This window comes from Dromaius novaehollandiae, chromosome Z, assembly GCF_036370855.1.
Source record: "Dromaius novaehollandiae isolate bDroNov1 chromosome Z, bDroNov1.hap1, whole genome shotgun sequence".
Lineage (NCBI taxonomy): Eukaryota > Metazoa > Chordata > Aves > Casuariiformes > Dromaiidae > Dromaius > Dromaius novaehollandiae.
This window is the reverse complement of record NC_088132.1, coordinates 58,963,264-58,989,561: the sequence shown is the minus strand read 5'-3', so window position 1 is coordinate 58,989,561 and position 26,298 is coordinate 58,963,264. Positions and strand designations below refer to the sequence as shown.

Here is a 26,298-nt window from a genome sequence, read left to right as displayed (position 1 = left end):
AAAAAAAATCCACAAACAAACTAATAACATTTTTAGGTAGGTCTCTTCATAATCTGAAGGAGTTTCTGTTTATGTTCTGCCATAACCAGAAAGCCTTAGCTTGGGCAATTACCAAGACTATGTATTTGTTCACTACTGCAATCTTAATGGTAAGCAGAGATGTCTGGAGTTGTCAGAAAAAAATCAGTGTTTGGGCCTGAGTCCTGTCAAATGATACAAGAAAAAAAATTCAGATGGGTCAAATTAGAGATGTTCTTGTAATCCGCTAGTTGAAGCAACTTTTTGCAAGGATACTTGAAGAAGTGCAGTCTTGATAGCTGCTGCCTATGTAGGTCCCTGAGACCCAGAGTACGCTTCCCACTGCTCAGACGGGGAAGGTCCTGTTTCCCTTCCTCTGCTCTGGACCAGGGCTTATACCACCTACTTCAGGCACTGGAGCTTACCAGACCCTAGTGTGGGCTGCTTATTATGAACCCCCTCCTTCTCCCCTTCCTCTCTCCCTAACTCTGAAGAAAAACATCCAGCCTTCTAAATGTAGTATATTATTAGGCCGGTCTGTCAGGTGCTGGCATGGAGGAAGGAGACAGGACATGATGGGACTAAGCAGCCAGGTGCATTGGAATGGAAAGGGAAGGAGAGGGGAGAAAAAGCAGCCAAGGGGGGAGAAAGTCTCCTGTTCCCTTTTGGATGGCAAGAATCCTTCAAACTGGTTCATTTGCTCCTGAAACTGCAGCCTTGGGCTTATTTGCAGGCCTTCAAGGCAGCCCCATTTCTTCTACCAGATCCTTCATTTTGGGTGCAAAAGGGCTACTCATCATTTTGATCAAAGGAGGTCAGCAGACACAGGAGACTATAAGATGCATGAGTATTTTAGGAACAGATCTCAGTCTTGGCTGCTTGTGAAGGCCATGACATGACTGAAATCACGAAACCATCCATTCTCTGCTTCAGATCAAAGCGTTGCAGTCTGCTCCCCATCTTATTTCTACTTCCAGATAATTGGGGACAAGCACAGCAGGGCACTGTCTGTCTGAAACATCTAAATAAATTCTTAATGTGGAGATTCCTCTTCAAAGCATTCCCCCTTCACCATCCTGCAGCAGCTATGTTTTGCAGATGGAAGGCAGCCATTTTGTTTTCACAACTGTTGTTGTTAGCATTTGATTCTACTGGGGATCCCCCAGGGTATCTCTTTTTCCAGAATTACAGTAGCAAAAATATTAGTTTTGGAAAGAAGAAAATGCACTAGTCTGTTCCTGGAAATCTAAGTAGTGCTTTATGCAACAAGGAGTAGTAGTATTCTGTAGTAGCCTGTAGTATTCTGGATGGAGAAATAACACAAACGTGGCACTGGATGTGCTGAGACAGGCCTTTCCAGGTACAAGGCTATGCCTTAGAAAAACATTAAGAGAAGATGTAGTTGTCTGCAGCGAAGAGTAAGCGATATCACAGAAACAAAGCTCAGGTCCTCCTGACACCTATCAAAATATTTGCTGCCTTGCAGAGACATATTCAGTGATCAAGAGTTATATGTCCAATGATACTGGATGTCTCTCTCCTGTGTTCTCATCCATGGTGGAAATCTTTCACTTCTGCATCTGCTGACTGCAGGGAGTAACTTCTGTTTGAGGGGATCTTTGTGACTCAGCTCAGGTGAAGGGCATTAGCGGGTCCCCTCACTTCCCAGCAGGAACACCAGGAGTCACTGAGGTGGTGCGCTGCTCCTTCCAACGCGGCTAGCAGGTGCGCTCTGCTGAGCGTGTTCCTGCTCGCTGTGGAAATGCTGTTACGCCTGTCCTACAGAGAGATACCCCTGTACTAGGTGAATCAAAGTTTTCAGTTTCTTTATGAACTCTCCACACCCTTTTTGCTTTGACATGAGGGAAGAGGAAGTCACCCTTGTGTGACAGAATTGCAGCAGGCAGAGTGGCTCCTGCAGCAGCAACTACATAATACATGAGAAAGCCGTTCGGATGAATTTATGATTGATCTCTTTGCATGTGGAAACTGTAATGCCAGTGTGGTAGGTGGGAGCCATTTGTGTGTGTGTGTGTGTGCGCGCACATGTGCCTTTCTTTCTTTCTTTCTTTCTTCTTTTTTAAGACTGTGTTTGCATGAGATTCTTTCCTGTATTTTTTTCCTCACTTTGCAATGGTCTCCCAGAATGGAACAAAAGATAGGAACAAGAGAGGGGCCCTCATACTGTTTATATCTTCTTAGGGTTGTTGAAGGAAACAGTAAAGCTTTGCAAAAGTACCTTGGCAAAAATAGTTTACTGGTGAATAGTAGGCTTCCATTTGGGTTCACGTGGATTTAAAATGAGTATTTGGATCAGGTGGTACATTGCTGAGCTAGGCTCCAGGAAGAAGCCAACAATTGGTGTGCTAGCTAATGTAAAGTCCAGCAGTTAAATATCATCTTAAACAGCTGAAACATAATGACTCTTTATGAGAGTTTTCAGCAAAGGTATGGTAATATTATGCTGATGATATTAGCACATGCAAGAAAAGTAAGTTTTGCAAGGATTCCGGCATTAAATGTTTCCTTAAGACACAAATTTTATTCCAGCTCTGCAGTTTATGGATTGTGATTTTGTTTCTCCCAATACTATATTAAAATGTCTTGCTGTATGTAGAGATCTACTCCATCTCTATTCAGAGATTTTTATTTTTTTTTGAACGTGGACACTTTCCCAGGGAAAATAAATGCTTCCAAATCAGAAAACCATTACTCATAACTGTCACGCACATTCATTCTCTTTATTAATTCCAAAACTGTTCCTCCTTCACTTCGATATCGAGTCCTTAGGAACTTTCCACTCAGAATAGTTGTATCACTTGAGTAAGGATCTGTTTGTCTGTCAAATGCTAGTTCAATGTTATGCACTTCTCATTAAATCTTCATTCCTTATTTATGGTAGAAGTTATCAGTATACAGAACTTCTGGGGGAGCGTGGGAGAGGAAGGAAAGTGGAGGGGAGAAGAGCAGGAAAAGGAGGACACTGCTAGTTTACCTTGTTTTGTATGTCCGCATCTGAAGCCTAATTCTGCTTTCTCTCCTCTGCTTCCTGGAGACACATGTCCCATTCTAATAGATCTGTGGAGCTTTATGTGAAGAAAAAAGGAAAACCTTAAGGTTTACCTGAAATTTAATTTCTTTGGAGTATAATTTGCATAGACTCACCTTATTTGATACAAATGTATCGTGCTAAACAGAGGTAGAAATTCACCTTCTGGAGCTGGAATTTGTTAGTAGGTAGAACACACCCTGCTTTAAAGAAAGAGAAATGAAGTATGTTTAATGTAACTTGTTGTTTAGGAAAGTACCTTTCATTGGATCATATAGGGCTGTATGATATGGCTTTCCATAAAGCAGTGAGTTACAAGCCAATTGAACAAGCATATGAATGGCAAGGAACTGCATTTGCTGTTGCCTTTTGACTTCCCCAGCTGGACTCTTGCTTCGGCTGAGCCTGTGCTGCCCCTGACATTCCAGGCACCTTCAGCACAATGCTAAAGCAAACAGCCCTGCCACCCCAAACCAAACGAAAACACAAAGCCACTCTGCAAGTGTTTTTCTTATCTTTTTCTTCTCCCCCTGCTTTGAGATATGCTCAGGACTTGAGATACTCTTTAGTCGTCAAGTTCTATACACTGTCCCCATCCAGCAAACTTTAAAGGACTAGCAGTTAATGCCTGATGAATTGTCTTTGCTGGTTAGGTGGAACTGAACTAAATCTTTGTGGGATGGCGAAAGAAAATGAGTTTGCTTTGTAGTTTCAAAAAAGGGGATGATTCTAGTAAGGAAAGCTTTACATCCAGTGCCTGGAAAATTTTCAAAAAGATTTGAGAGGGAGAGAGAAATTGTTGAAATTAAACCTTAGAATTGAAAGGTTGTATAAAGCATACTTTCTGTTAATAAACTGCATATACTTCTTTTCTGTCTTTGTCTTTTGAATGTTTTGTTATTGCTTTTTCCCCAAGCTTCCTTGTTTTCTTTCTTTTCCTGGACCGTCACAATCCTCCATCTTTGTCTTTGTCATCCTTGAAAAGAGGAAGTGCAGGTGGGAGCATTTTTGATCAAAAGCTGGTGAGATTTTCCAGGGTAGTGTTTTAGCTTTCATCTTGAGGAGTTAAGTCATATTTGAGACTTTTTTGCTTAGTTTTTGGGTTTATTTAGTTTTAAATCCCAACACTGACTTGTGACGTCACTCTAAGCAGTACATTTTCAGTGTCTCCTCAGTTACTAGCAGTCAGATTTGCTTTAGAGGCTTATTCTCAAAGAAGAAAACTTTACAGTAGGGCACATGACACCATCACTATCCTGTTGTTTAAAAAGAGCCACTTGTTTACTTCTGAAAAGTGTGGGAACTGTGAAAGAACCAGACTTGCAAATCTGCTGTAATCAAAACTCCATGAGACTGACTGTCAAGAAAAAAAAACAAACACTGCTGAAACAAAGGTTTTACAGATGGGCTTAGTGAGATTATTTTTAAATATGTAAATTGGTTGAGTGTTATCAGTAATGCACGTGGGCGCTCGCGCGCTCTCTCTCTCTCTCTCTCTCTCTCTCTCTCTCTCTTTCTCTCTTTTTTTTTTTAAACACTGAACTCCCAGCAAATGCTTAGGCAATTATTCTGTTTAGCCATTTAAAGATTAAATTAGAATATTTACAAATATGTGATGCAGAACAATAAAATTAAGTGCTTGACTAGAACTTTTATTCTGGCGGTCTACAGATGTATTACTGAATAAATTGTTGGATAAAATCGAAGTTGATTTTCAGCAGTGGAGAAGCAATATAATATGTCATCTGTTAAACAGATTTAGGGAGAAAATTGTTGGAGGCTGCTGAGCATAGCTCTAGAAAACTGTAGGAATACAAGCAGACTCTTTGTCAGACTTGGTGAATCATCTACTTTTACATAGGCCCCAACAGTAGAAAATGACAGATTAAAAAGTAGTATAGTACTTTGTGCTTCTGTGTTTTGAGTTCTCTTGCTTCTGAGATCTGATTTTCATGCAGCTCTGTAAAGATTATAAGCAGTAAACTAACAATATTTTGGTTGCTATGAACAAATGAGGAATTTGAAAATACAGAACAAGAAAGAAGAAATTGATCCTGGTATTACACAGAAACATCTGCCTGGGTTTTCAAAGGCAGCTAGTTATCAGTTAAGGCAGATTTTCTGTCTGGCTGTATAAGAACTGTGTGAGCTTGTTGTGTCTATATTGACGCTGCTATTGTTCTCCTGCTGTGAAATGACAGATGGACGTGTCTATTCTGAGAGTTTTGCAACTTTTGGCTGACTTGTGCTTTTAGAATTCATGCATAATAGAGCTTGCTCTAGTACTTAAAGAGGGAAGAAAAACAAAAATTGAAAAAACCCTCCCCAATGAAACATATGGTCCCAATCTGCATTGTGAAATCATCAAATGTAGATTCCTTTCTCCTTTTTGAAGGAGGATAGGTTATTTTTCTGAAGGGGAGCTGTCAGCTTTTGGTTTATTTTTTATGGATGTAACATATACACTGCTTATGTATGTATATAGTGTCCTTTGACTTAGAATAGTACCATAACTTGTTTTATCTAAAGTATTCAAATAGCCAACCAATACTGAAAATGAGCATCCTAAAAAAGATATAATGAATATGATGACTTGAGAAGGTAAGGTCTGTAATTCAAAAATATGTGTTTTGGTTTTAATAATTATTTTTTTCATGACATGAGTTTGCTTTATTTCATATGTAGCATAAATATATGTTAACTGGGGTAGTAAGTATTTGTATGAAGATAGGGTTTATCTGGCAAAATCTTATTAAAAACACTCATCTATATTCAGCCAAGATAAATGAGTTTTTGTCTTGAGCTAAATGATGCTAGCATTAAAAAAGGAGAGGGAATTAGCACTACTCTTGGAACATGTAGAGGAAAAGTACTGCTGAAGCTGACAAGAGGCTTGTCTCTGATTCATTGGATCTTGTCCTGGTATAAATCATTGGGATAATTGTTACAAAGTAAAACTGAAGGCTGGTGCTTACTCCTTGGTTTTGCCGTTGTTTAGTTCAAACATTGACATTTTTGCTTCTATAATGCTGCTGTTAGCATTTTCCTCTGCAAGTTTGTCAATGGTTAAGGTCTGCTAAGGCAATCCACTGATCAAGTAGGCACCATTAGCTTAAACTGGGAGGTATAAACCATCCTTCTAGAGTGAAGGATCTATTTAAAGAAAGTGCTTAATTAGGGCCGGTACAAAACAAATACATAACAAAGAACTATATATTTTAGAAGGGGAAAACATGAAATGGGTGTATCAAGGCACCATCTTTCTTTCTTGGGGTTTGTTGTCATGTGTTGTCCATATTAATGATTGATTGGGTAGGCAACTATTATTTTAGTTATATATTTGACTTGTCTCTCTTCATGGTACGTTTTAGACAGGCACGTTTCCAGCTCATCCCTGTGTTACCTTTAGCTCCGTACAGAAGTGAGGGAGGCAGTGTGAAGGGTTCCCCTGGCATACAGGGAGGTATGGAGAGGAGCCTGGCACTCCGTGAACGGTTTGAGTCAGCCAGTCAGTACATGTCTCTGGCTCTTAAGCTAAGAGTCTGTCAAATATAATACCTTCAATGGCCACATCTGCCATATTCTATGAAAAGTGGTTTCTCTCAGCTAATACATAATTTTAGAAATCAAAAATAATTTGTTCAGTTCGGCCCAAAGCATATGAGGGCCAATGTAGGTGTTATAACCTTGATCCTGTTGAGAAAAGTTTTGAGCTGAATCCTAATGAAAGGACTCCTGCTTACCTAAATTGATATTTGCCAGTGTGGATCAACAGTCCTTGCCAGATATGTTTCTGAATGACTCCAAGATGTCATGGTAAAGGCAGGGATGATTTCAGGGAATTCTTTGCTGAACAACAATTTATAACTGGGAAAACAGCCCCACGTTACTGCTGTCAAAAGTAATTTCCAAATCTGAATTTAAAAAATGAAACGTGAACATTTATTAGGAGTAAAGGATGAGAAGTATGCTGATCAAATCCTTCTTCATCTTTTTCTAGTCTCTGTATTACAGTCTGTTATTGCAGTTATCTCCAACATGCTAGTGTTCAGTTCCATTCTTCTATTTGGGTTTTGGGGAAGTCTCTAAATTGCTCTAGCTCTCTACTGTCTGATGAAGATAATCACTGTATATTGCCAGCATACGGAAGACATGGGAACTTGTATTTGTTTGAGTCTCATGTATGCATTGAAGACAACAAACTGGGACTATGCAGTAGTAATTGCGCACAAGTAAACTTGGAGACCCCAGGCTGATGGAACTAAAAGAATAAGTATGGGTATTTTAATACTGACTGGGTGCTGGTAAAGGAAATGACTCTACTGGTATACTTTCTGGGCTGTATGTGGATTTGAACCTACAATGCTTCTGTTAACCTAACTCAGTGTCTGTAATGGCAGCTAGCATTGATGGAGAAATGAACCAGAGTGAATAAATGCTGGTAACTATCTGTGTTGAGTAACCTGGAAAAATACTGCTTGACTTTTTGATCTCTGCCTTCTGCTTTTGGTTTTCTTTCTCTTTAAAATTTTTCTTCTATTAAGAAAAAAGAGAGAAAGAAGCACCTTTTGATTTTTTTTCCTGTGCCTTGAAGGCTAAATAGGTTAGTGTGACAAGTGTTTAAAACAGTGCACTTATGATGGGGTTGTTACTAGCAGTTCTGGCAGACTGCTTTAGCTGATCAGTGCATAACAGTACGTATTAGTGGAGTGATGTCTTTTTCATGTGCTGAATCCAGTGTTCAGCCTGCCTTCTAGGTAACCTGCCATTTCCATTTACTTCAAGGCACAGACACAGAAAAAAAATGCCTTCTTGCTATTCCTGCTGCTTTCTCTGTTTCCTGGCAAGCTGTCGGGATACCTTTTGTGTCTCCTGTCCCTGACAGGGTGAGCTACCTCTCAGTCTCTTGGAGAATTTCTTAACTACAGGCCATTATAAACACTTACGTTTTGGGTAAGCAAGGCAGGAAAGAGACAGTTCTCACTGAAACTGAGAGCTAACGGGGGATTTCCATGGGCACAATAGCCTCCCGCTCGAGCAGCGAGGAGAGCCGCAGACCGGAACGCTGGAGAGCCCCTGGCTTCCTGCACTCGCCCAGCCGCGCGCCGCCAGGCAGCACCCAAGCAGGCCCCCGCTTCCTCCGTCTAGCCGAGGGGCTTTGCAAAGCAGTGCAGAAGTGCACTGCAAAACATCTGTTTAACCAGTCTGTTTTACTGCCCCTCAATATGCTTCTCAATTTAAGCAGTAAGGTTAGCAGCTTAGCTTGTTTCTCCCCACTGTCCTTGAACTTTTGAAGATGTTTGACCCACCGATATCCCCTCAGGTGGCAAACTAGTGAAATTTTTCTATTTAGATGGGCAGAGGCAACTCTGAGTAAAGTCCAGTCTCTCATTACTTTCTTCCTTTCCTTGATTAACTTATCTTCCTTCTTCATTGATGGCAATAGCTTACTGTGCTCAAGTTACTAAACCAAAAAGTCAGCATTATCCTTCTCCTCTTTGTCAGGGACCCTTTAGTTTGAATCTTAAGAGAGTCTTTGCGAGAACCCTAGGAAGACAGGAGGAAATCTCAGAGGACTAGAGAAGGGCAAACATAGTAATTTTCTCCCTACTTCTTTCTTTTTGTTTTGTTTTTAAAGGTGCTGGGGGAAATGAAGGGAATTGTAAGCCTGTCAGTGAAACCTTAATCCCAGAACATTTTTTTAATAAGTTATTAAACAGTTGCCTTATAAGCATGTATAGGATAATAAAAATGATAAGCAGCCAATACAGATTTACCAAGAACAAACTCTGTCAGACAATTTTAATTTCCTTCCTTGGCAGTATAGCTAGCCTAGTGGATTAAAGATAAGCAGTAGATGGATGAGATGTCTTCACTTCATTATTTTTTTTCATGCCATGACTGCATGTGATATTCTTGACACCATCTCGCATATCATGCTTAGAAAATGACTAGGGAGCTCTACATGAAATCGTTATAAACTGAACACACAAGCGGTTGAAGAAAGGTCTCCAAGTATAGTTTTTAATGGCTCACTGACAGCTAAGAGGACCTTTCAGATAGGTCCAGTCTTAGGGGTTTTTTTATTCTGTATTTCTTATACGCACTTGGCTAGTAGGGTAGAGAGAATTTGTGGACAACAGTGAGCTGGGATGTCTCATAAGCATGTTGCAAATTGAGACGAGTTCAGAATGATGGCGATAAATGATTTTCAAGCTGTAGCCTGCAGACCCAGGGAATCCACTGATTGCTTACAAGGACTCCATGAATGGTAACTAACAAAAGCAAGCCTATTATCAGTAAGTCTTAATTTGCTACACAGGGTCCTGTGCTTCCACTGGAGCACTTTTAGGGGTTCATACATGAAAAAGGTTGAAAAGCAATTTTCTTAACAACTTGGAGAGATTGTCCGAAGACAATGAGTTGAAATCCCGAAAGGTGAGCACAGTTTGCTATGTTTTGCGCAACTGTTGAAGGAGGAATAAAAGGCTAAAGCAGTTTAGCATAATAAAACCTGGGGTTTGTAGCAGAAAGGCAAATATCATCTGAGCTGTGTGAACAATAAATGTCATGTGTAAAAGGGTAAGCAGTTGTTATTCTCTGCTCAGCACTGCTGAAGTCTCAGAGTACTGTATCCAATTCAGTTACTAGCTTTTTCTTTTAAAGGCACAGACATCTTGGAGTGTCTTAAGAAAGCAAGTGTAATAAAGTGCTTCGAAAATATGGCCTATGAGAAAAATTTGAAGAAATTGTATTTGTTTCATCTCATAGGAAAAAAACAAGGGCTGTGGGAGAGACATCTCTCATGAAGTGAAAAGCTTTGTAGGAAATACTATCTTCTGCTGGGGAGGGCAGAAAAAAGTTACATTTGCTGTAGTATGATTTTGGATGGATAATAGGAAAAATAAGAACTGTCTTAGGTATGCAAAAAAGTTTCTGTGGCAGATGTCTGCTACCCTGCAGCTATTATGTGGTTTAGCCCTCTTAGTCTCAATAACTTGTTTGTGTGCATAGTTAGGCATTGAAATAGATGACTTTAAAGATATTGTGGAATATCCGTTGAGATTAGAGGTTTCCAAAAACAGGTTAGACACAAAAAAAGTTTTGAGGATGGTTTAACTATCCTTGATTGTATCTCACAGTAGGAATTAGATAAGATGATCTTTTGAAGTCTCTTTTAGCTCCTCCTATGGTTTTACAAGGGCATAAGCCATCTGAGTCAAGGGGAAGCAAAGTAACTGGCTCACAAAGCAATATCTAACCCCACAGGAATGAGCATTCATGCAGAAAGTCTCATGCCAGAGAGCAGTAAGGTGGTGTATTTCTTCAGTGGGCTTGCTTTTGGCCAGAGCCAACAGGAAAGATTGGATAGGATAGGATAGGAGATTTGATAGGAGCAGAATTACCTCTGTCTAAAGAAGATAAAGGCAATCCCAGCCATTTGGACCAATCTGTAAGATGTGTCTTCCCATGTCTTTCCTTAATACTTAAAGTAGTTGTGTCAAATCTTTTGTCATCTTGATTTTATTTTGGTGAACTACAAAGAGCAGATTCTCACATGGTACTTAACTGACTATCAGGAATCTCAGTCACTAGGGGCATCCGAGTCCCCCTAGTTTTCCAGGCTGAAGTGTTGCTACTGAGCACAGTAATGAATACAATTTGGGCAGCAAATTCTGTCCAAAAGCACCAAATCCTATTTCATTATGAAATTGTCATGACAAAATTAAATCTTGTTTGGTTTGTTTCTTTCCTTAGAAAGGATACCAGAGTTGACGTCTTCCTCCTTTCAAAAAGAAAGTTGTAAAAAAAAAATTCTTCTGTGCCTTAAGTATGGTAAGAGCTCAAAACCACAAAAGGAACCTAATCCTTGATTGTGTTACAGGGATAGTGCAAGAAGAACCAGAACACTTAAAAAAACAAACAAACAAACAAACAAACAAACAAAACTGTATAGTTGGATTTAATTGGCCAGTTTACAGATGTGCAGATCAGTCTCAAATGACTCTAGATCTTGACGGAAATTTAACTGTTAGCCAGAGGAACTGTAATGTTTAAGACAAGAAGGGAACAGAAACCTTCATAATTAAACTGAGCTTTTCCTTGGTTTTAATAACCTTTCCTACTCTATGTGGCGTAGGATCTATGTGCTGTGCTGGGAGATGCCTTAGATATGGGGTCTGCCTGTCCAGTCTGGGCTTCAATTGAACTTAAAAAAGCTTTCTAAAAGTGAACCAGTATTTAACCTCTTTGTAGAATGCAGTCTCAGCTTTTAAATCTGGTTGTACCTAATTTGTTTTCCTATTTAACTATTGGCTGTGGATCATGGCTTGTTTCCCAGCAGTGAATGAAATCATACATATGAGAGAGGTAAAATCATTTTTCTCATTTGTAATTTTTGTTTCTCACAATAATTATACATGGCTCTGTCCAAATCTGTCATGTCTTACATTATATCATGCTGTTTGCAGAGATGGTGATTGATGCTGTTTGTGGATTGGGAGGGGAATAACAGTCTGAGGTCTGCGTACATTTTGTGCCTGTTGGTTTGTCTGCCTTCATCTGGTATTTGGCATGTATTCTAATTTCATGAGAAGAGAAGAACTGACATGTTCTGGTCAGGCCAAGTGTCCATTTAGCTCAGTGCTCTCTCTAAAGGCCTCCAGTAAGGATGCTTGGGGAGAAATATGTAAGAAATGCGTGGAGTATATCGTGATTCTTTCCCATGGTCGGGTCCCCTAATTAGTGGCTTAGGAAGCTTCTTAGCTAAAGGTTGTATCCAAGTAATCGTTACCAGTGGGTCTGTCATTCAAGAACTTAGTTCCTTTTTGCATCCCTTTATGCTTTTTGTGTGTCCAAATGTCTTCCTACAATGATGCCGTAAGTATACATTGTGGGGAAATAGCATTTCCTTGTTTGTTTCAAATCCACCATTTCATTGGTTGCCACTAGCTTTTGTTGTGAGAAATGGTGAATAATTGTCCGTTGTTCACTTTTTCCGCTGGTTAGTCTTTCTGCTGCCCCCTGTGCTGTTCTCCCTAATCTTTCTTCTATGATGAAGACTTCAAATCTGTTTGGTCTTGGAAGGTTCAGCAGTGCTCCAGTAGAAATTACAATCTTGCAACACTGTGAAAACACTGCCATTTACTTTGTGGCTAAGGCTCTGAATTTTTAGTTTCCCACCAGTAAAATTGGGATAAAAATTTCTTCAGTTCAGGGAGGTTCTGTGAAGGTTGATTAATGCCTGTGTTTAGATATTCTGGGTTAGATGATGTGTATAAATTAAAGAGGAACTAAAGTGTAGTTCCAAATATGATAACTTCTGCAAGTAGAATATTACCGAAGTTTCTCCCTTTGTGTGCTGTACATAGTTACTAATGGTAACTGTCATTATTTGGTGAAAGATATTTCCACAGGCATTTCTGTTGCTAAAAGAGCACTTGTAATTAGCTATATTTTTATATATTTTCTTAATGAGAATAATGAATGCAATCTTATTGTGGCATCTTATTTTGTTTAAGAAACATGTTGATGAACAGTTGGCATGGCAGAGAAACAACATGTTATGTAAAACTTCAGTTAAGCGTGAACAAAATTACTTGAGAATTTAAATATTGGCTTTTGATTCCAAAGAAAATCATCCATGTACCTGATAGTGAATTGGATCTGAACTTGGACCCACATTTGTTGAGCCTCAATGCGGATTCTCTACCCGGGCCCTGGCAGTCCAGCTGTGCCTCTCTCATGCCCATCCACCAACCACTTGTGCCTGTCTCCAGCTTATCAAGCACTCTGTTACTCCCCTTTTGGCTATGCTGCACCTTCATGGCCTTGCACAAAAAAGTGAGGGTATATTTGCCATACAGCAGTGGAAAGGACGATATTGGGGTAGCAATGTGGCAGGTTTATAGGAGCACTATGCAGAGGGAAGGATTAGGGAGCTCTGAATACTGTGAAGAGCTGGGCCTGGCGGTGCTGCTTAATGTGAGTATGTTGAGCGTGAGGCAGCGGGTGGTGGGAGGAGGTTTAGCAGAGAGGCTGATGGGACGCCGTTCATGTGGCCTGGCAGAAAAATGTCCAAGCCCTGTTCAGTTGTTCCCTCCTGTGTTAGGAGAAACCGCATCACCCTGTGGTATTAGGGAGCAGGGAATGATATGTTTAGCACATAGCCCTTATGTGTCTTTAGTGTAGTCATGCTACAAGGCATTGTTCTCCCTGGGCTTTCGGTGAAGTTTTCTTGACGGGGGTCTGTCTGCGCTACCCCTTCTTTCTCTGTATAATTTTTCAGGTAGTCAATTGATTTCAGCTGTTGACAGAAAGGCAAACTGCTCAGAACTAAGAGGTACCTTTGTATCTTACAAAAATAGGTGGCCAGATGGAGGAAGGACTGAAATATCCTGTCAGATCTCTCAATCAACTGTGAAGCCCAAATCTGACAAAAATGGGATTCATTACTTGCAGAGTTCATGGAACTACTTGCTTTAATTACTGTTTTCCATAGCTCAGGAATTCTTTACCATATAAGGTGTTATTTTAGATGCTAGTTTTCCACTAGCAGCCAAACACACTATAAAATTTAACTCAAATAATTCAGACTTGACTCCTCCAAAAGTTGGTGAAATCTCTCTCTTTGTTTTATTTGATTTCTTTATATAGTGTGTTAGAAGCCTGTCTAGCAGTAAGAAGGATCCAGTGGATGACTCATTTGTTCTTTCTGCTTGCTAGGTTTTATAGAGAATTTGTATACGTGCCATTTGCAACTCCACACTAGAAGTTGCAGTTTTGCATTAGACCATGTCACCATCTACCAAATGTGATTTGGAGCTGGATGCCTTACAAAACTTGAAATGGAGACAGGAAAAGCTCTGCTGGAGAGCAGAATAAAGGCCAGGTGAAAGAAGGGCCAATACGTGGCCTGCTATGAAATATTGAGCTTAAAATTCAGGAAAAATGTTTTATGTCTCTCTCCTCTGCACATTTGTGAATGCTTTTGACTTCCATAACTCAAAACAACAAACTTTAAGTTTTGGCAGGTAGGCTGATGCTTTCTAGCACAGTGGTTATAAATGGTGACTTTAAACATGGTTTTCAAAAGGAATGGCTTGTACTATTATCTAATAATTCATGCTATGTTTAAGCTAGATTATTACAACCCTTTTGTTCTTCTGCATTTAAAAGTTGTAAAATGTCCCTGTTCTTTAGAAACAAAGAATTCTGACTGGCAAGGTTTATAAGACTAAGATCAAGTTTAGTGTACTGTTAAAATTGTGACTAAGTACTTTTAGTGCTTAGAAATTGAATTGTTCTGTGGTAGTCAGTAATAGCTAAACTTTTTCCCACTGATACCAGCAGGACCACTTGAATTAAGCCAGTGCTTAGCACTTTTAAAAACTTTACTTTGAATACATATTATTTTTTGTTGATTTAGTTTTCTTTCTTTTTTTTTCTTTTTTTTTTTTTTTGTTGAGCCAAGTTATAATTTTACATTTGCTTTGCTGTTGTAAAATACTGGTCAAAGAACAGTGGATTGGGGGGGGGGGAGAGTTCTTTGTAGTCTTGTTTCTAGGCATTATTCCAAAGTACACAATTAAAATGCCTTTATAGCATTTGTGTAGAGCTGTTTTTCTAATGCAAAGATCAGCACTGAGTCTTTTTGATACAATTTCACAAATACTTAATTTGTGAACTTTCCATCAAACTCACCATTAAATTTAGTGGAGTGTGTCTGTTAGAAAATATGTGATTATCCTGCATACTGTGTTTTACAGAAGAACAAAGAACACATTTTTTTTTCTGTACAGATGATTTTGGAGAAGCCTAGTAATGAGAGAAGAGGAAAGGGCACTAGAATTAATTGTTTAGAGGGCACAGGAGATCATCCTGCTGCAATGAATGTGAAGCAAGAAGCTTCTGTTAGACTATTTGGATAAATTTATACCGTGATTCACTCCTTGGTGCCCATGACAGAAGCTTATGGTGTATGGCAGAGAATGAGCAGCCAACTTTTCATTAATTTGTAACAGAGAGACTGGTGGGAACGTTGTTCCATGTTGTGGAGAACTTGCAGTGAATTCCTTCAGCGTTAAGCAAGCTAAAAATAATACTCTAGAAAATGTACATTTTAGCCAGGCCCTTTGTTTTCTGAACATACATTTGAAAAAAGGTTAAAGCAGCTTTATGGAAGTAAAAAGAGCCAGAAGTACCTTCTGTCTTTTTATTTTAGTCTTGAAACTATTAAGCTGTTGAATATGTTTAAGAAAAGATTTTAAATTTTTCAGTAATGTTTTTATATGCAATACAGCTGGAATGATTTGGGGAGTTTGTCTATGCACAATTAATAGGTTCTATTATAAACCTCATATGGTCTTGTAAGCTATCTGTATGCTTTTGCCTTACAGCTGTTTTTATGTTCCTTTCCTTCGTGTTCACCCTGCTAGGGAGCGGGGCAGCTCTGGCACGTCTGTGCATGCTGGATCCAGCAGCTCCTGGTAGGCAGAGCTAGGAAGAATTGTGCTCTACATAAAATGTATTTTCCTCAGCCTGTTTGCAGAGGGGTAAAGTTTGAAGAAATTTTAATTTCCACAGGAAAAGGAACCAAGATAAAAGACCCCGGCACAGCCCCTTGAGAGCACAGCGGTGGCGTGGCCAGGGAGGGACAGCTGCCAGGCGAGGAGAGAGGAACACAGCAACGAGCTGTTGAAGTGCGCGGCGGCACTGCGACCCGGGGCCAAGCGAGGCCGGAGGAAGCTGGCTGCAGGGGAGGGGGGAGGCTGCCAAAAAGAAAGCAGGGACTTGTGAGCACGGTGTCCTGGTTACATGCAGATTTCTTGGTCAGGTCCCCAGGTACGTTCAAGTATGGGGAAGAAACTGAGGTGGGAAATGGCCCATACATGGGCTTTAATATTGCTGTAAAAATATAATACATTTATTTATATTATTTTAAAATAAATTTTAGAAATGTGGCTTTGAATCTCTCTTTGTTCTCTGCTTCAGAGAGCAAAGACTTCAAAATGCCGACAAAGCTGTGTTTGTGTGTCTCAACTGCTGTGAGTCCCTGAGGAGTAAACTGTCAATGGCAGGGATGTTGCTCTGGGGAAGAAACCGCCCCTCCGGCAGGGCTTCACGCTTCGCGGGCGGCCCCGACCGCAACCCTTCCCTGCAGATATATGACCATGCTCTTTTTTGCAAAATACTTTGAAAAAGGAGTTACTGGAGTATTAAGACACTATTCTGTCCCCCTCTGCGTAACAGTCAAATTGTTAGAGCGCTTGGCCGTGAAGTGAAAACCAGGTGCCTTTCTGGCCTCGCTCCGAGGTGGTTCCAGTTGTCCCGAGGGGCCCCGAGTGCCCGGCTGGCAGGTCGCCGGCCCGGGGCTGCCCTTCCGCTGCCTTTCTCTGCTGGAGCTGTGCCACGCCAGCAACGGGCGCAGCTGTCTCTGTGCTCAGAAGAGGGGGAGGCTGGCCCTGACCTGGTCCTTTAGCTCACCGTGCTGGAGGAGAAGAGGTCGGAATTCCCCATCTCCGCTCTGGGGACGGTTCTTTCGGTGTTAAACAGTAGATTAAATTTTAAATGGTTGCAAACCTCTCCATGGATCTCATGTTGATTTAACATTCTGTTGTATAGGTTCAGCTCGGTTTGGAAAAAAAAATAGCTGCAAGCTGACCTAGTATCATTAATTTAAACTGGTATGCACGTGTCCCAGAAAGAGTATGCATTAACTGTAAGTAATTCTGCTTTTAAACCAATTTTACTTCACTAGCATAGCTCCCTAGGGCAAACAAAGTGTACTTTTGAAATCACCTGTAGTGGTGATTGGCTTTGGTGGCTGTGGGGGAGGTTTATTTAGTTTGCATGTCTGTGAAGTTGTGAGAAGGGGAAAGAATATAAGAACATCAGGCGTTAAGTTAGGCTGTGCAACTCCTGCATGCAGATCAGTGCATGTCAGCCATGTGGATTTTCATGGCACGCAACTCCATGAATAGAGCTCCTGTCACTCACTCAGATGACGGTCTGGCAAACATAATTCCTTTTTTTCTTTTCTTTCTTTCTTTTTTTTTTTTTTTTTTTGGTAATACTCAGAAAATGATGCATTTAGGAGAAAAAAAAACCCTTCCTTAAAATTCAAACAGGAAACAAATGGAAATCCCATTAACATTGTGTTGAACCAGGAAAATACTCTAATTTACAGATATCCTTTTGACTGAGTGCAAGAATGTGTTTGCTCTGTAAAACTGGGTAGAATTATTAAGCTTAAAAAGCTGTTTGGGGTAGTGTAAACATATTACTTACCCAAAACACTTAAGGAAGTGTGCTCTTTATGCTTGCCCTTAGGAATTAATGCTTTTCTTTTAAGTGGTAAGAATTTACATCAACCTATAAATGGAATAAGTAACGCAAGCTATGAGGGATTAAAGGTATTTTTTTCTTTCCTCCTCTTTTTTTAAGGAGTGTCCTTGATCTCTTTACTGCACATAGCCTCATTAGGAAAGAGTTGTATTCAACTATACTCAAAGGCACTAGTAGGAATTTCTTGTTTTCTTGCACCTGGGCAATAGCCTTACATATCAATTTCTACTCTATTATTGTTTGTTAATGCTGACTTTAAAAAACTACTTGATCGCAGCATAAATATGACATTGCAAGTTACTATTAAAGTTTTTCTTTCATAGGAATATTTAAAGCTTATTTAAAGCCAGCCTTTCTGTGCAAATCTCAAGGGGTTTTCTGCTGAGTGCACCAAGAATAAGCATCATCTTATGCTGAATTTTATAATACAGGCTTTTGTTTTATAATGTAGGCAAAAGCATTCAGTTTGTTTTATACAGGCATTAAAAAGAATTTAAACTGGGTTGGTTAAAACTGGGAAAAGGATGGTTGATTCTTTACCATCTTCATGAGTAATTCAAGAATCTTCTCCCACCTCCAGTCTTTTTCTTCTTTTTTTTGTTTCCCATTTTAGTTTTTATATCAATTTGTTAACTTTTGACATGTTTTCACTTTAGATAATATGTGCCACAAATGCAAAAATGTCGATTGGAAGTTAATGTTTAAAAAGAAGACTTGAAGAAGGTTGTCTTTCCATGCAGGCAGAAAAATGGGAGTTGCATCACTAGTAGTCTAAGACAATTAATTACCTTAAGTGTAAGTTTTTCAGAAAACTGAAAGGCGAAAAATTATTGTCTGTGGCCAGATGGTCGATTTGCAAATGAGGAATTTTTAGGCCACAGACTCTTTAGTACTACAATTTAGATTTCTCCTGACAGAAAGGTCTTTTCCTTTCAGCTCTAGGCAGTTCTTTGCTTTCTCCCTGTCATGAAGTTCTCTGACTCCTCTCCTCTTCAGCACAGTGATCCAGCACTGCAAGGGTGTGATGATCCAAATAGCTTCTGGGTTACATGTGCTGTCTTGTGTTTACAGAGGACACACTTTACTGTACATTCATCTTTGAACAGTGCCTATTGGACTGTTCATTTTTTCATTCTTCAACAATTTCTTGTCTCAGCATTCATTTCTGTGAGTACGAGTGGATATTAAACAAAACTATGAAATGTTCTCTGTAAACAAGACTTTTCCTTTCAAATAGTAGAACTGGTGCTGAAATAAACTTTTTGACCAAAAAAGGCAGATCTAGAGTAACAGGATTCTTGAATGTTAATCATTTAATTGTACAACATTAGGCAGGTAGTAAGATTAGATGAAAGCAATTTACTATTAAGAATTTTGTTACTGCAGTACTGTGATAAACTGTAAAGTCATGAATATCAATTTTAATGAAGAACGTACTTTTTGTAGCATAACATGCAACTTTGTTTTTAAGTAAAACTAAAGTTTTCAAAAGCTCTGCAGTTTTTGATTTCAAAGTTGCAGAAGTAGAAGGTTTCTTTATTCTTTTTTCTTTATTCTACAACAGCAACTTGCTCTGAATTTCATTCTTGCTAGCTGATTATTGATCTGGCTGCTGCTTGTTTATATAGGGAACACATTTTAACAAGCTAAATGTGATACACATTTTAATGTTACTCAGTAACAACATGGAAAAAAAAAATCAAGTGTGACTGAAAGCTATGTGGGTTCCCAAGGCCCTGTGGGTTCCCGATCCTCTGGTGCATATAATTCTTAATATTGTCAAAAGCAGTCATTAAGGTAACCAAACTGACCAGTAAAAAGCTTCCCTGATCAGGCTTTTTAAACCATCTATGCATATTTTTGGAGTTTGGTTGTAGTGTGATTATGAAAATACTATATATGGGAGTTAGGAAAATAGCATTGATCAGAAGAACCTGAAGTAGTGTTTAGTATTGATCTATGATTCTAGCCATAAACAAATATTTGTTTCAGGAGAAAGATGCTCATGACTGACTTTGCAGGAAGCCATTACTTTCAGCATGAAGCTTCGAGTGCCAAGCTTAATATGCCATCATCCAAAACTGTTTGTCTTTCCAAATGGCAGTAAGTACTTAGAAACTGGATGGATATTTTACTAAGCTTTTGTCCTTACAAATAAGCCTGGGAAGATTTTTTTCTGGTGTGAGTTTATATTCTATTTAAAGAAAAAAGGAAAAGCTTGTTAAGAATTAAATGTGACATCTAAAGATGATATCTACAGTGTAAAATTCGTAAGTTCCTAAATTTACCAAAGAGTTTGCAGTCATTACAATAAAGTATTTCGTAATTAGTTCATATAAAACAGTCAGAGCCTCCTCAAAAACAAAATGCAGGTTAGAAATGTTCAGCATCCTAGATATGTGTATTGTCTACTCAGAAGCATTTTTTTACTCATGTATGGATGCTGAGAGAAAGATATTTATTTCCTGAGGGGCTGGACTCAGCCACTGCTAGTGGAACTTGAGCTGTTACCCCAAGATAGGGGAAATACAGGTTACAGTAATACAAGCCACACGCAGTTCCCAGCCTGCTAGATCCAGTGGACCTATCAAGCAGTGCCTGGACAATAAAAGAGCATATCTGAACCCACATATATGCCAGAGATTCTTAAACTATCACTGTCCTGACTGGACCACTTGAACGATTTTCCCAGATAGGATTTATCACTGACCTATCTTCTGTGCAGCTATGTGGCTGTGTGTGGTTAGTTGATACCAATTTCTGATCTATAGAAATGTAGCCATGTGCACATTGGCTGTCAGCAGATGCCTAGGGAAGAATAAGACAGGGCAAGGACATACAGTACGACCTCAGAATTTGTGTTCAGTTTGGCTGTGTTTGAAAAATCATGTAGAAAAGTAAAGAAAACTCAGAGGCTATATGACTAACTAATTTTGAGCACACAGTGCATCTTACTATGTAATGTCAATAACTAAAGATTTTGTTTCTATATGCTAGGATGTCATAAAGGTGAGCTCCAAAAGTACTCTTAGAAACGGTGGCAACTTGAAGGCAAGTACCAGAAGTGCTGAGAATACTACCCTTAAAGTGTGAGCAGGGGTCTTTCTTCAAATATACAAAATGTTGGGACCAACCATATGTCCAAATACAGATTACCTTTCCAGAAAAGGAATGGAAGAGCTGACTTTAAACAAGTTTATTGGCTGTACCACAGGCACTTTGCCATTATGATGGCTTCAGCTGTGACTTGGTGAATAATGATTAAGCCAATATCTGATTCACCATTTCAAATGTTTGGTCATTTAGTATTTAAAACAAAGTGAAGGAAAAGTCAAAAACATGCAAATGATCAGGAAGTTAAGTTCTAAAAAGAAGACTCTGTGCTTTTGTGATTAAGACAAGATGGTGTTTAAACTTTTGTAGCTTGTTAGTGCCAGAGCTGCTTTTGAACAGCATTAACAAAAAGTTAAAATAAGATGGATCTATTTATCTTGGAGTGTCTGCAGCACAGTTAAGTGTGATGTAGACAAAAGACTAACCTTCTTATATTGTGCAGCTGTGTATGAGTTAAGGAGCCCTTTTTGCAAAGGTATCTTGTCTGTCAATTTATATGAATAGTTTGTTACCAACCTGCTTATCTGCTGAAGTGTGTGGTTGTTTTGTATGTCCCCAGCACTAACCTTGGGTGCAATGGGCTGTGAGTGGAGGGGGCTGGATTTTACCAGGTGGTCTGTTCTAGCCATGCATTCATTGGGTATACAGATTTAATAAATACAAAAGAAAAATAGAAGTTCGCATTTTTACCATTGGGTAACTAGAACTGAATGCCTAAAAAAGATGAAATTGTTATACCTTTTTGAAATGCTTTAAATGGCACATGTAATTTCTAATGCTTTTTTGTTTGTAGCAGAAATGAGAAAATAGGAGCTAATTAAGTAGAACCAAATTGTTTAGATTGTGGGAATAGAAAAAAATGAACTATTATGCTAACCATATGGGCTTTTTGAAGTATTTTCAAACTGGAGAACATGCTTTATAGAATACTCTAACATGTAATTTGATATAAAAGAAATTAATTCACATTAATATGTGAGAGGAATATTAATGATGCCTGGAATATACTCCCAGAAATTAACAGTATTTAATATTAATTACTGTGGCTCTGTTTTTTAGTTAGATTTTAGTTAATCTTTGGGAATCTTTCATTGATTTATGAGTGTGAGTATACTCCCCCAAAAAACATTCTCAGCATGTGAAGTATTTTTAACAAGAATATACCATATTCAGAAGACAAGCAAAATACAGGTATAGTTGCTTTAAAAAAAAATCATCCAATTGTTTTTGTTTTTTTAAGTAGCATATCCTAGCATATCCTATTGATGACTTTCCATGTATGGAATCTGCAGTACCTTTATGCACTGAATGTGCTTTGCTGGCTGAAATTTGTTTTCAGAAGACTGGAAAAAGTTGCAGAAGCTTTAGCCTTTAGTGTTTATGCTAGTGGTTTTTTTTGTTTTCTTTTTTTTTAATGGGTATTTATTCTAGTGTATGGGTTTCCTTGCTGGGCATTCAGTGAAAGTGAAATCTTGTAGCTGACCTGTGGCTGACAGAGCCCCATGAAGATGCATACCTTCTGTTAATTATTGCGGAAATTGCCTTCCTGCTATGTGCAGGGTCATGTTTCTAACATCCACCTTTAATACGTGATTATGCTTAAACCGAGGGATTCATTGTATGATGAATTTATTTGCTGCTGTGCTTCTGAATTACTCTATATAGCTTGATTCTTGCCCACTTCAAATGCTTCCAATGAATCTAAGACTGAGACTGATAGATGCTGATCTCTGAGATACTTGTGAAACCTGTCTCTCTCTTTGTTGACCTCGATTCAGAATATAGAAGATGAAGGAAAATTTTAATTTAATTTTACTTAATAGTAGGTGCCCTGGGAATTAAAAGGATATTTGGGAATAGGCTTATTCATGTGTTTTGCTCATTTTCGAACAGATTTTTATATAAATCTTATTATTGAAGACTAGCTATATAAAAACAACAATTCTGTCTGATTTCTGGTGGCTAAAAAGAAGGACTAGAGAAGTAAAAGAAATGGCTTTACTCCGTCTATTTTTTTTCACTTCACTTCCTTTCATCTTCTAGAAAGCTGTCTTTTTCTCATACTTTGAACAGTTATATAACTGGAAGAAAACCCATTATAAACTTCTGATCTTCTAGAAGAATGTTGGGATGCTTTTTTATTTAATTTAAATAATATTTATGTTTATACACCTGGATCTTATGTCATATGTGGCTGATGTGTATGTGGAGGACATTTTAAGTTTCAAAGGAACTAAGGAAAAGAGAAGATGCCATTTTGCACAAGCAAGCTGTATCATTCCTACACAAGTGAAAAAATAATTTTAAAAGGCTGAATGGTGGCAAAAGTGCAAAATAGTCCATTCTCAAAAAGTGAAACTCAGAATAACTAGCCTTGCTGATTTTTATTATACTGTTTGGTATAATAAAAGGAGAAGTTTGACAAATTCCTCTGCATATATGGCAGAATATATCTTCCTTCTCTGTTGAGTACCTAGCTTCTCATTTAGGTATAAAAAGGGGAACCTGTTCAGCTTTGCATGTGAACACTCCTTTGATCCAAATCCTCCTTTGATTCTTCCTTGTTATCCAGGGATAATGATGTGGAGTAGGATTTGGTTTCAAGCCACTTTCCTCTTGTATAATAGAGTCTCATGATTCGTGGTTCCCCTTTTGTTTTGATTTTCTGCTTAATTTGCTGTTGTGTTGATTGTTGTTCATCCTGGTTTCATACGATGTATTGAATAGCTGCTGTGATATTTTTAAGAAGGTATGAGGTGACTCTAACTTGGATTTCTTTTCTGTCTCACTATGATAAAGTCAATTCAGTGATTGCATGTTATAGTGCTCTTCCTTCCTCCCCTTCTATTGGAAACATGAGTGGATTAATCTGGTCCAAAATTGCTATATGGAATCCCTTTGCTCTAAGTCAAAAAGGTCAGTGCAAGTCTGTGAATCATTTTATGAGAATACTGGATCGAGTTTCAGACTTCAGGTCCCTGCTGATGCATTAAATCCTTCATGGTATTGGCAGGGGAGAACCAGTGGACCTTTCTTTAGCTAGATAAATACAAGAAGTGTCAACTCCAGATGCTTTAACAGAGAGACTCCAGACAAGCTTTTAGTACAATTACAGAAGGACAAAGTGAAAGACACCCATGGGACTCCTATGTATATTGAATTTCATTTAGCCTTTTGGTCACACTGGCAGAGAAAAAAGCTATAGGAATCTTCAAAGTGTATGTGTTCATATTCTTTCGGGTATAAATATGTGGGGGTTATATATATTTTTTTATATCTGTCTGTGTGTGTGTGTGTGTGTGTGTGTGTGTGTGTGTGTGTGTGTGTATGCATGCTGTGTTTTTTAGAGAACTATTGGCAGAGGATACTCAAACTAAAAGAATTAAAGGTACATGTCTTCCAGTGCCCATAGCACATGGAAGACAAGTTGGGAAACATCCGTGCAGGGAGAGCCCTGGTGTTCAAAGCACGCTGACAGGTGACATGTACCTCAGTGCTGTGCTGCCGTGAGTGGGATGGAGGTGGGGGAGAGAATTTTATTTTTTCACCTGATCTCTTTCTGCAGACTGTTAATGGCTGTAGATGTGTCCAATCTTCCTTTACCAACAGGAAGCCTCCAGTGATTCTCTACAATATTAAATCATTTTAAATGAAAGAGTAAAAGTCAAAGTTATTGTTTAGAGTAAACTGATGGATATGATAGTTGTGCTTGCACTGCTTGACTACTTTTTATGTATAAATAAGGGTATTTGGTCTGTTTTAATCCTTAGTCAAACAATATTGTTTATCCTTTTAATTTTCAGTGCTTTAATACATATTTGTTAGGAATGTTTCTTCCAAAGCAAAATGCATCTTCTGCATTAATAGTATTTCCTTTGTACCATTCTTTGAGTTACATAATGAAGCTGGATATATATAATAATCATAGAGAGCAGACCATTTCATGCCTTCTGACTTATGCACTCGGTTATCCTATGCATTTTAAATCAAAGTACTAATTAATTAATGTCAGATAACAATTTTGCTTAGCAGAAAACTTTTAAAACCCAACTATGTCATTTGCTGTGGAAGACAGACCTTTTTCTTTCCTTTTATAGCTTCCACTTACGTAACTTATAAGCATTCTATTAGTTGACCTTGCTTTCTTCTGCTCCTGTTCCCCTTTCTCTCTTCAGCAAGCCTGGCGGGTTCTTGTTTAAGTCCCTCATCTATTCCATTCAAGGTGACTCAGTGTTTCGGCACATTTGAGGCTGTTTGGCCACATAGGAGAATTCTGAGTTTTAATTTTGTTTCTGCTGTTGCCAATACCAGTAAACTTTTTTTAAAAAAAAAAAAAGAAAGAAAAAGAAAAAAAAAAGAAGGGGGAGGGGCTCAGAACCCAAAATAATGACATAGAAAACTCTCCTCATTTTACAAAGAAAGTGGTTTAAATTGTGTATTTGTTGGGCTTGGAGGTTTTGTTGTGGGTGGCTTTTTTCTTTTTTCTTTGGTTGTGCTTCTGCTGTCATCCATGTTTCTAGTTCTGGTGACTGTGGAGAAAAGATTGAAAGCACCTTCTTTTATTATGTGAGGTAATCACTTAAGTCTGGCATTCGTGGTTTTCAGAAAACACCAAGTATTGGGAAGTTCACAATAAAGTTGTAGGAGTTGGCAGTAGTGTCTGGTTTCTTTAACTAACTCATCAGTTTGCTGTAACTGAACTAAAATTTTGGCCTTTCCTTGACTCGTCCTCATAGATGACTAATTGTTACTTTAAGCTCAGCATTAAGTTTAAAAAAAAAAATAAAAATAATTTAAAAAAAGGTCAAAATGTTCCTTTGAGTTACCCTGAGCCCTCCATAGCTTCCTCAGTCACTGTAGCTAAGGTTGCTCCTGCACTTGTTTTATGTATAGGTCAGAGGTCCAAGCTAAGGTCATAAGGCCACAAATACCAGCGTAGTCCAGAGGTTCATTAAGCCCAGTGTCTGATGGCCAGTGGCCTTGAGTACAGAGCAATCTTAAGCTCATGCTTTCATAGCCTCCACTGCTCTGCATTTGGAGAACTTACTCAGTCCTCTGAGAGGACGGTTTTGTCTTTAATAGGATTCAGTGGATCTTTCCTCCATTAACGTGTCCCGTAGTTTCTTGAGCAAATGTGAACTTTCACATTCACGACAAGCTGCAGCAGATTTCCTCAGCACAACTGCACCTTCCATGAGGGAGTGCTTTCCTGAAGCTTGCGTTCCCCAGTATCCTTTGATGCTGCCAGTGCTGGCATTCTAAAATAAGCCAAGAGTTTCCTATTCTTCTTTTCCGTGGTTATCAGTATTTCATAGATAGAGATTTCAAGAAAATATATCCTTGTCACTTACACATCCATCCATTGAAAACAGGCTGACTCTTGCAACTAATAGCATTGAAAGTTGTGTCAACAACTGTAGTGGTCTATGAAAAAAACACACATTTTCTGTGTTGTACTTCTGTGGACTTTTGTCACTTCTGCATAATTTTTAAAAGTTACCTGACAGACCATAAAATGGATTTTGGCTGTATGGGTAAAATACTGGGAGATGAAACAAAGAGTTTTAGGAAAGAAAGCTGGATTTTGCTTGTTTTGAGTTACAGTGGATGGCTTCTTAAGCAATTATTAATGATTTCCATCTGATAACTCTTTTTTTAATCTTACTTAGTAAGGAAACAAAAATATTCAGCAAAAAACCTTCTTGGATTCATGGTGTTTTCCTCTTGCACATGAGCATACCATTACAGATGCTTGTGATTATACTCTGCAA

The 26,298-nt window shown here is 38.7% G+C and overlaps 1 protein-coding gene across 4 annotated transcripts in view; it reads left to right on the top strand.

Moving 5' to 3' along the window:
- The window catches only part of LOC112987069 (LHFPL tetraspan subfamily member 2 protein), a 134,608-nt gene that overhangs the window by 28,678 nt on the left and 79,632 nt on the right, over positions 1-26,298 (top strand). For 2 of the 4 annotated variants that reach the window (XM_064501732.1, XM_064501731.1), the window contains exons 4-6: positions 15,653-15,910; positions 16,691-16,787; positions 19,406-19,516. The exons of the other annotated variants lie outside the window; for them this stretch is intronic. The gene's annotated coding sequence lies outside the window, so the exon portion shown is untranslated. The remainder of the gene's footprint in view (positions 1-15,652; positions 15,911-16,690; positions 16,788-19,405; positions 19,517-26,298) is intronic. 4 annotated transcript variants of the gene reach the window in all.